The following is a 9,982-nucleotide window of genomic DNA, read 5'->3' on the forward strand; positions in this document are numbered from 1 at the left end:
CAGTCCCTACTTGCTAACAACAAAGAGTGTCACAAAGTGTTTAAGCAGCCATTAACAGTCTCTCCATATTAAACAGGCTGCCAGGGCCTCCAGGTGTTTGATTGTCCCCAATGTTTTAACTTGATTGAAATGCCAGGCTTCACCTGGGCCCCCCCTCCCCTCCCACCCCTCCTTTTCCCTCTCCCCCCCCTCGTCTCCCCCCCCCCAGAGCCCAGGTGGGCCCTCTTACCTCCGTTCAGCCTTGGGAAAACTCCCATTTGATTACCTCGTGCACCATTTCAGAGCTGGGAGGTTTGTCTTTTGAGAGGCTGCTCCGAAGGGAATTAAATCGTGGATTTCCCGGACAGGGGTGATTTCTGACTCCAAGTTTTGAGCACAGGGGACAAAGATCGCGCCCTGGTCAGCCCTGCTTTACCCCAGTTGGCCCAGTGTCTTCCACTGGTTCCAGCCCCTGTAGAGTATGAGGGAAAGTGGCCCTCCCTGCGGCTTGGTGACTCCTGGATCCAGATAGACCTCCACTCGTGGCTTTTGAATTCTGGCAGATGTCCTTCCAACATGTTTCAGGTTTGTGATGCGTCGATTTCAACTTTTAAGACTCATAAAGTCAGTGAACCCAACGCCTGTCTCTCTCCCACCGCTCAACTCTCCCTGGTTTCTGATTTGCAGCTTTTCTACTCCCTCTCCATGTGCTCCTTGTCTTTCCCCGACTCGCCTTGTTTAATCTCCATTTAGACTAGGAGATTCATTCAATAGTATTTATTGAGCGCTTACTATGTGCAGAGCACTGTACTAAGCGCTTGGAATGTACAAATCGGTAACAGAGACAATCCCTGCCCTTTGACGGGCTTACAGTCTAATCGGGAGATCTGTCCTCATCTCCCCCATCGTACTCCCTGGGGCTATTCATTCAATTCAGTCGTATTCATTGAGTGCTTATTGTGTGCAGAGCACTGTACTAAACGCTTGGAAATTACAATTCAGCGAGAAACAATCCCTGCCCACAACGGGCTCACGGTCTAGAAGGAGGAAAAGAGATATCAAAACAAGTAAGCCATCAATAGCATCAATATAAATAAAAAGAATTATAGCTCTGCATACACATCAAAACATGTAAACGGGCATTAATGTAGAGTTATAGATATATACACAATTGAAAATACATATATAATTGTATTATTATGATGATAAACATTCCCTGCCCACAAAGAGCTGCAAAACCTGGGGATCTGGCCCTGGCCAGGGCAAAATGGAGGGTGCTACAAATACTACTGATTGAGAGTAGGGAGGTGAGATAGGCGTGGGCGAAGAGACTGTGAGCCCGTCCTTGGGCAGTGATTGACTGTATCTGTTGCCGAATTGCATATTTCAAGCGCTTAGTACAGTGCTCTGCACATAACGCACAATAAATACTGTTGAATGATTAATGGCAGCAGGAGCTGCTAAATGCAGTAGCTAAAAGAACAGAAACTGAGTGGTTTAGGGGAACAGGGGGATGAGGAGGCAAAAGATAAAGGAGGGAGTTTGGAGTAAGGGGTGGGAAGAGGGCAGTGGGACATGTAAGAAGTTCCTAATTTTAGCTGGCATGTGGAAATGTGTTTATCATTGGCTCACCTACTCCTAGCCTACTTGAAATCACCCAGTAGGTGTGGTGCAAGTTAGTATATATTTTCTGTGGTATTTGTTAAGCGCTGCATATTCGGTTAAACACAGGTGTAGGCACAAGCTAATCAGGTTGGACATAATATCTCATGGAGGAGAGGGGAGAACAGGTATTGAATCCCCATTCTACAGATGAGAAACGGAGGCAAGGAGTAGTGACTTTGCCCGATGTCCCTTGACTCCCAGGCCAGGGTCTTTCCACTGTCACACTTGTTTCTCTGTTTGATGTCCTTTTTTGAGAGTTGTTATAGCCACTAATAAATGTACTATATATGAGATCATTAGATTGGACACAGTTTTTATCCCACCCATATGGGGCTCACATTCAAGTCACAGGAAGGAGGTAACCGTGACACAGAGAAGTTAAGCGACTTGCCCAAGGTCACAGAGCAGATAAGAGGCAGAGGCAGAATTAAAACCCAGATCCTTTGACTCCCAGATCCGTGCACTTTCCACTAGGCTACACTGGTGCCTCGGTTCCCTTTTCTTTCTGGAACTTTTAGATCGATTCTCCAACAGCGCGCTTTACATGGAAAGGACTGAATAAATAAAGACTGATCAATAAATAAGACTGGAATCTGGGTTTAGTGTGGAAATTCTCAGCTGTGAATTAAAACGTGTTCTGTTCACTCTGTGACCTGGGGAGGTGTGGGTTGGTGGGACCCAGGGTGAGGGCCATCCAAGCTGCTCTGAGGACCAAGAGCAGCTTTTCAGGATAATTGCTCTTTCAGAGGTATTTGCAAGACTGAAGTAGAGCTATGTAGATGCAGATTACCTCAAACAACAGGTAGACCCGGCTGATACAAGCTCTTTAGGGACATTATGTAGGGCATCAAGATCAAGTGGGACTCAGTATGTGATTTTTCCGTCAGCACGACAGCTATTTACCATGTTAATGCAGAGTTACTGCCCCAATTTGAGGACATAATTTGGGGTATTATTAGTAAAAATAGGTTCTCTGACATCGGCCCAGAAACTGAACTTGCCCCCTTTTATAATATTGTTCCTCTGAGCAAATTTGCTCGAATTTAAGACACAGCTTTCAGGAAACAATTGTGTCATAAGGCCGGGGGCTGACCAGGATGGTGTCAACTCCTATAGGTGAAGTTATTTTGGGTGGAAAACTTTTGTATAGCGGGGAGGGGGAAAAAAAGAAAAAGATCTGACTGGCAGTGGTGGGGATGTTGGGTTTTGCAAAGTGAAACCAAATCAAACCCCCATCATCACCAATGAACTTTGAGTACTCACTGTAATAATAATAATGTTGGTATTTGTTAAACACTTACTATGTGCAGAGCACTGTTCTAAGCGCTGGGGTAGATACAGGGTAATCAGGTTGTCCCACGTGAGGCTCACAGTTAATCCCCATTTTACAGATGAGGTAACTGAGGCACAGAAAAGTGAAGTGACTTGCCTACAGTCACACAGCTGACAAGTGGTAGAGCCGGGAGTCAAACTCATGACTTCTGACTCCGAAGCCCAGGCTCTTTCCACTGAGCCATGCTGCTCACTCCCTCCATGTGGGGAAGTGGGACCTCTGGCTGCTTCACATGGTTCTAGCCATTTGTTATTCGCCCCGCTCTCAACCCTACTGCATTTAGGTACCGATCTGTAAATTACATTATAAATTCATATTAATGTCTGTCTCCACCTCTGGATGGGGAACTCGTGGGCAGGGAACGTGTCTACGAACTCTATTGCATTGTACTCTCCCAAGCGCTTAGTACAGTGCTCTGCACGCAGTGAGTGCTCAGATATCGATGATGATAGTGATAGGTGAATGTTCAGTAATGAACCCCCAAAGGTGGGAGGAGGGTCCGCAGTGCTCCCTTGCCAGGCCAGGTGCACAAGCAGTCTTTCTTTCAGGGCTGGGATTCTTCTTTATCTAAAATCAATCGCATGTTGCAAATTCAGGGGCAGTCTTGCTGGCAGCCACAGAACAGCCCCCTTCCCGGTGCTTCCCCTTGTTGGCAAAATCAGGAAAAATATTCTGAATAGATTTTCACTCAAAGAGCTGGTAAATGGGAAAAAGAGTGGGTACAGATATTGGAAAACAGGGGAAGCAGCAAGGTGTAATGGATAGAGCACGGGCCTGGGAGTCAGAAAGTCATGGGTTCTAATCCCCGCTCTGCCACTTGTCTGCCGTGGGACCTTGGGTAAGTCGCTTCACTTCTCTGGGCCTCTGTTACCTCACCTGTAAAATGGAGTTTGAGGCTGTTAGCCCCATGTGGGACAGGGACTTTGTCCAACCTGTTAAACTACCCCTGAACCTCATAGTACAGTGCCTGGCACATAGTAAGCGCTTAACAAATACCAGAGTTGTTATTAGTAATAAAACTGTGATTTGCTAGCACTGTTACTGAGCACACCTGAGGCTCTGGGCCCCACCTATACAATCACACACACACAGGCATAATCTTTGCTCTGACATTCTCCAAGAGACTCATCCTTCAGTTGGTCTGTTTTGGTCGTGAATCTTCCCTTAGGGTGGCCATAACCATAGCCTGTCTGATATACGTAGTTTACTGGATGCCTTTGTGTCTGCTATTTTTCTTTTCAGTGCTCTCTGCCTCTACCTTTGCCTCTGAATTCCATGACACGAAAGTGCCATCTGTGTTTATAGGTATATGGAAGGGGAACACGACCCTGGAGTGAGGGAGGGCAGTGTCTCTCAAAATGGTGCATGTGACATCATCCCGACAGGGGTCTATCTGGTTTACTGATTGCTCACAGTGTGGAGAACACTGTACTAAGTGCTGGGAGACTTAGTGGACAGGATCCCTGACATCGAGAACTTACAATCTAGCTGTGGGAATGAGAATGAAAAAATACAATGCTCTGCACGCAGTAATTGCTCAATAATAATAATGTTATTTGTTAAGCACTTACTATGTTCCGAGCACTGTCCTAAGCGCTGAGGTACATATAAGGTAATCAAGTTGTCCCAAGTAGGGCAAACAGTCTTAATCCCCATTTTATAGATGAGGTAACTGAGGCACAGAGAAGTTGTGACTTGCCCAACGTCACATAGCAGACAAGGGGCAGAGTCAGGATTAGAACCCACGTCCTCTGACTCCCAAGCCCAAATCTTTCCACTAAGTCATACTGCTTCCCATATCCAATATCCAATAGATACCATTGGTTGAAGGGGAAGAACAGACATCGACTTCCCATTTTACAGCTGAGGAAACTGAGGCTCAGTTTTTTTAATTTTTATTATGATATTTGTTAAGCACTTACTAAGTGTCAAGCGCTGTTCTAAATGATGTGCTAGATACAAGTCAATCCCAGCATGAAACATGCCCCACATGAGGCTCCCAGACCAAGCAGGAGTTAAATGGCTTGTCCAAGGCCTCACAGCAGGAAAGTGGCAGAGCTGGAATAAGAACGTAGGTCCTCCTACTCAGATCTGTGCTCTCTCCCTTTGGCGCCGGTGCTTCTCTTGAAGATGGGAAGGGCCGCGATCTGCTGGATTTAAAGAGGGAGGAAATTCCAGGCAGGCCCATAGGCCTTGAGCAAGAGTTGAGCAGCCAGAGAGACGATAGTGTATTCATTCATTCATTCAATAGTATTTATTGAGCGCTTACTATGTACAGAGCACTGTACTAAGCGCTTGGGATGAACAAGTTGGCAACAGATAGAGACAGTCCCTGCCGTTTGACGGGCTTACAGTCTAATCGGGGGAGACGGACAGACGAGAACAATGGCACTAAACAGCGTCAAGGGGAAGAACATCTCGTAAAAACAATGGCAACTAAATAGAATCAAGGCGATGTACAATTCATTAACAAAATAAATAGGGTAACGAAAATATATACAGTTGAGCGGACGGGTACAGTGCCGTGGGGATGGGAAGGGAGAGGTGGAGGAGCAGAGGGAAAAGGGGAAAATGAGGCTTTAGCTGCGGAGAGGTAAAGGGGGGATGGCAGAGGGAGTAGAGGGGGAAGAGGAGCTCAGTCTGGGAACGCCTCTTGGAGGAGGTGATTTTTAAGTAAGGTTTTGAAGAGGGAAAGAGAATCAGTTTGGCGGAGGTGAGGAGGGAGGGCGTTCCGGGACCGCGGGAGGACGTGACCCGGGGGTCGACGGCGGGATGGGCGAGACCGAGGGACGGCGAGGAGGTGGGCGGCAGAGGAGCGGAGCGTGCGGGGTGGGCGGTAGAAAGAGAGAAGGGAGGAGAGGTAGGAAGGGGCAAGGTGATGGAGAGCCTTGAAGCCTAGAGTGAGGAGTTTTTGTTTGGAGCGGAGGTCGATAGGCAACCACTGGAGTTGTTTAAGAAGGGGAGTGACATGCCCAGATCGTTTCTGCAGGAAGATGAGCCGGGCAGCGGAGTGAAGAATAGACCGGAGCGGGGCGAGAGAGGAGGAAGGGAGGTCAGAGAGAAGGCCGACACAGTAGTCTAGCCGGGATATAACGAGAGCCCGTAATAGTAAGGTAGCCGTTTGGGTGGAGAGGAAAGGGCGGATCTTGGCGATATTGTAGAGGTGAAACCGGCAGGTCTCGGTAACGGATAGGATGTGTGGGGTGAACGAGAGGGACGAGTCAAGGATGACACCGAGATTGCGGGCCTGCGGGACGGGAAGGATGGTCGTGCCATCCACGGTGATAGAGAAGTCTGGGAGCGGACCGGGTTTGGGAGGGAAGATGAGGAGCTCAGTCTTGCTCATGTTGAGTTTTAGGTGGCGGGCATGGTGTAGCATGTGAGTTGGTTGCGTGCTTGATGTAACATACATGATGTCAAACGCCTCAATGCCTGATATCCAACCTTGTGAAGGTGCTGGGCAGGCAGGTCTTATAATGGCATTTAAGCCCCTATTACGTGCCAGGCACTGTACAGAGGTAGACAAAATAATCAGGTTGAACACAGTCCATGTCCCACATGGGACTCACAGCCTTAATCCCCATTTTACAGATGAGCTAAGTGAGGCCGACAGAAGTGAACTGACTTGCCCAAGGTCACACAGCAGACAAGTGGTGGAGACAGGATTAGATTGGTAGCCCTACCTACCTACCTCTTAGATTGGTAGCCCCACAGAGGACAGGGATTGGATCTGCCCCGATTATATCTCTCCCAGTCCTTGGCATGTAATAATCACAGTACTTATTATTTATTATTGGAGTGCAGCCTCACCAGGGGAAGAGCAAGTTGAGTCATCTTTGGTGTCTTGCTCATTGCTGGTTGAGAGGGAGCATGTGTAAATCATCCCAAAGATGATGTGAGATGATGGGAAAACAGGGTGGAGGAGGAGGGGTTTTAGGAGGGATTTGAATGTGGGGAGAGTTGGGGTCTTTCTGATGGGAGAAAGTGTTTTCTGCCTCTGTCTCCAGCCCTCCCAAGATCCCCTGGCTTGAGAATTGAGCGTGGTACAGCTAGAAGTCAGTCATTCATATTTATTGAGGACTTTCTGTGTGCAGAGCACTGTACTAAGCACTTGGGAGAGTACGGTATAACAGTAAACAAACAGTCCCTGCCCACTGCAACTTTATAGTCTAGAAGGATAGGAAATAGCAAGTTGGTGAATAGCAGGAGAAGAAAGCAGATAAGCCTCAAAGCTGATTGTGTGGAATTTTTATTTGATTTTAAGAGATACAAGGAGACCTTGGAAGGTTTAGAGGAGAGGAGAGAGATGGGCCAAGCGATGCTTCAGGGAGATGAGCTGAGCAGCAGTGTGTTGCGTAGTTTGGAAGTGGGAGAGGCTGGAGTCTGGGAGAGCAGCTAAGAAATATGAGGGAGCAGGTGTAGGGTGTTGAGAGGTGATGGGAAGATTTGAGGAAGTTGTTGTCTGACGGCTTTGATTTTTATTAACAAAGTTGTCAAGGTCATTAACGGCTAGGCAGGGAGGTGGTTTGGGGGCTGAGGACTTCAGAGAGGAGTTGAAGGTTTGGAAGAGCTGGTGGGGGTTGTGGGCGTGTGAGTCAGTGAGGGAGGAATAGAAGAGTTGTGGAGCAGGAGTGTGAATTTGTAGCGAGAGAATTGGCCCCGGAGGCTGGATCTCTTCCAGGTGTCTTCACCCGCTCAGGCTCCGGGAGAAGAGGAAATGGACTGTGGTAGTGTTCCTGGGCTGGGGGTCGGAGGTGTGAGAGTGATGAAGGGCTAGGGCAGCCCACAAGGGAGTTGAGGCTGTGCATTTTTACATCTAACTGGATCGGACCAGTTTTTGCAGGGTAGAACTTACAATAAATAACAGGTTTTTATTAGGAACTAGTTTTTACTAAGGGCTTTGCAGTAAGACTTGGCTGATGATGAGGAAAGCAGTAAATACTATTTGTCACAGCATAATTTTGCATTTGTACTAAAAGTTGCAGAGATTTTTTTTATGGTATTTAAGCCCTTTCTATGTGGCAGGCACTGTTCTAAGCGCTGGGGTAGGCACAAGCTAATCAGGCTGGACACAGTTCGTGTCGGCTCACCGTCTTAATCCCCATTTTACAGGTGAAGGAACTGAGGCACGGAGAAGTAAAGTGACATGCCCAAGGTCACCCAGCAGACAAGTGGTGGAGCTGGGATTCTGATTTTTGGACCCGTGCTCTATTCACTAGGCCAAGTTGCTTCTCTAGCTCTTCCTAGAGAATCTTGGCTTTGTCAAATTTTAAAGGTAGGGTCATTTAGTTTTCATCTTGGAATTTTCTGGTCAGATATGCTGGGTGAGCCTCAGTCCTCAGCCCCTTTTCTGGGCTGCTCCTCTTCCTCCTCTCTTGGCATGGGGGCTGGATTGTAGGTGGTCAAGAAGAGGATTGATGGTGTACACAACCCATTTGAGGAGCTTGGACCATAACGGGAGCAGGGCCTTGGAGGAGGAGTGATATTAATAGTTCACATCCTGGCTCTGACACCTGTCTGCTGTGTGGCCTTGAGCAAGTCACTTAACTTCTCTGTGCCTCAGGTACTTCATCTGTAAAATGGGGATGGTGGCCAACCTGATTAGCTTCTATCTATCCCAGCACATAGTAAATACTTAACAAATACCATTAAAAAAAAAGGGTCATTACTCCATTGCCCTCCCCACCCTTTCCCCAACCTAACTTAGAGCCATCAGTATTGGAGAGAGCCTGAAAGATACAGGTGTCTCCTACCAGCCTTTGAGCTGGACCACACTATTTCCTGATCTCCAACCTCCCTGGCCCCCAAACACACACCGCGACACAACCACACAAGATCCATGCCTCCACCTGACACAACCATTTGGAGTGTGGATTAGAAATGTCTCTTTGTAGCTGTTTTGGCCTCTACCCCATTGTAATACCATCCCTGCCCCAGTTTCTTCCCAACCTCCAACTCCATCCTAAAACCAATTAACCAACTTCTGGAACCCGCCAGGCTCAAGCAAAAGGATCCATTCCTTTTGGATTCTGGGACAGAGCTAATCGGGACACATAAAGATGGGACAGACTAATGAGCCCCTGTAGCAATGCCTCAGTATTGAACCCTGAAGGAAGCTATTATTACAGTGTTGGCATAGCTGGGGCTCAGTGTGTTGTAGGTGACAATATTTACACTCCAAATCCCAGTAATACCCACGATTTTATCCAATTAATCCTCACAGCTTGTCTGGGAGGGAGGTGATGGATGATCTGGCTCTGGATTGTCCGGAGGAGGAGCCAAGCTGGGGGGGGGGGGGGGCGGCTTGGCCTTGCTGCAGCTGGAGTCGGGACAGAATGGGAAAAGGGGGCTTGTCAGAGCTGACCCTGCCAGGAGTTGGGGCTCATTAATGCCTCCTCCCTGGGCCTTCCTTCCCAGCCAGGTAGCAACAAGGTGCCAAAAGCTGACACACTGTTAAGGCTTATTATGCATCAGTACCCCACTGAGGTTGGGGTTCAGCCTGTCTACCCCGGAAGGGATGTCAGTGCTACCCAGGAGCAGATTTATGCCCATTCTGTTTCCACACAATGTGTTCTAATGCACTGAATGTCCTCTTCTGAATCCACTAGGTCCCAAGCAGGCTCCCCTAGATGAACAACTGGGTGCTAGGGGGAAGGAGAGAGAGGAAGGGAGAGAGAGTACGCAGGCGTGTGCACGCACACAATCATTCCACTTAAGAGCTAGTTGCCATGGCAGTCACTCTCTGCTTCCAGATTTTATTTAATTCCATTTTCCCTGAGACTTGAACAGGTTTTATCTTTTTATGCTTCCCTCCCTCCTTTATCAAAACAAGACAGAAAAATACTACTCCTCTTTCCCTCTACCGTTTCCATCTCTCCCCCCTCCCCTGAAGAAAACTCAAATTTTGAAAAGGAGCCCTGGAGACCTGCATCAATCAATAGTATTTATTGAGCACTTACTGTGTGCAGAGCATTGCATTAAGTATTTGGGAGAGTACGGTACAAC

This window comes from Ornithorhynchus anatinus, chromosome 18 (assembly GCF_004115215.2).
Source record: "Ornithorhynchus anatinus isolate Pmale09 chromosome 18, mOrnAna1.pri.v4, whole genome shotgun sequence".
Taxonomy (NCBI): Eukaryota; Metazoa; Chordata; class Mammalia; order Monotremata; family Ornithorhynchidae; genus Ornithorhynchus; species Ornithorhynchus anatinus.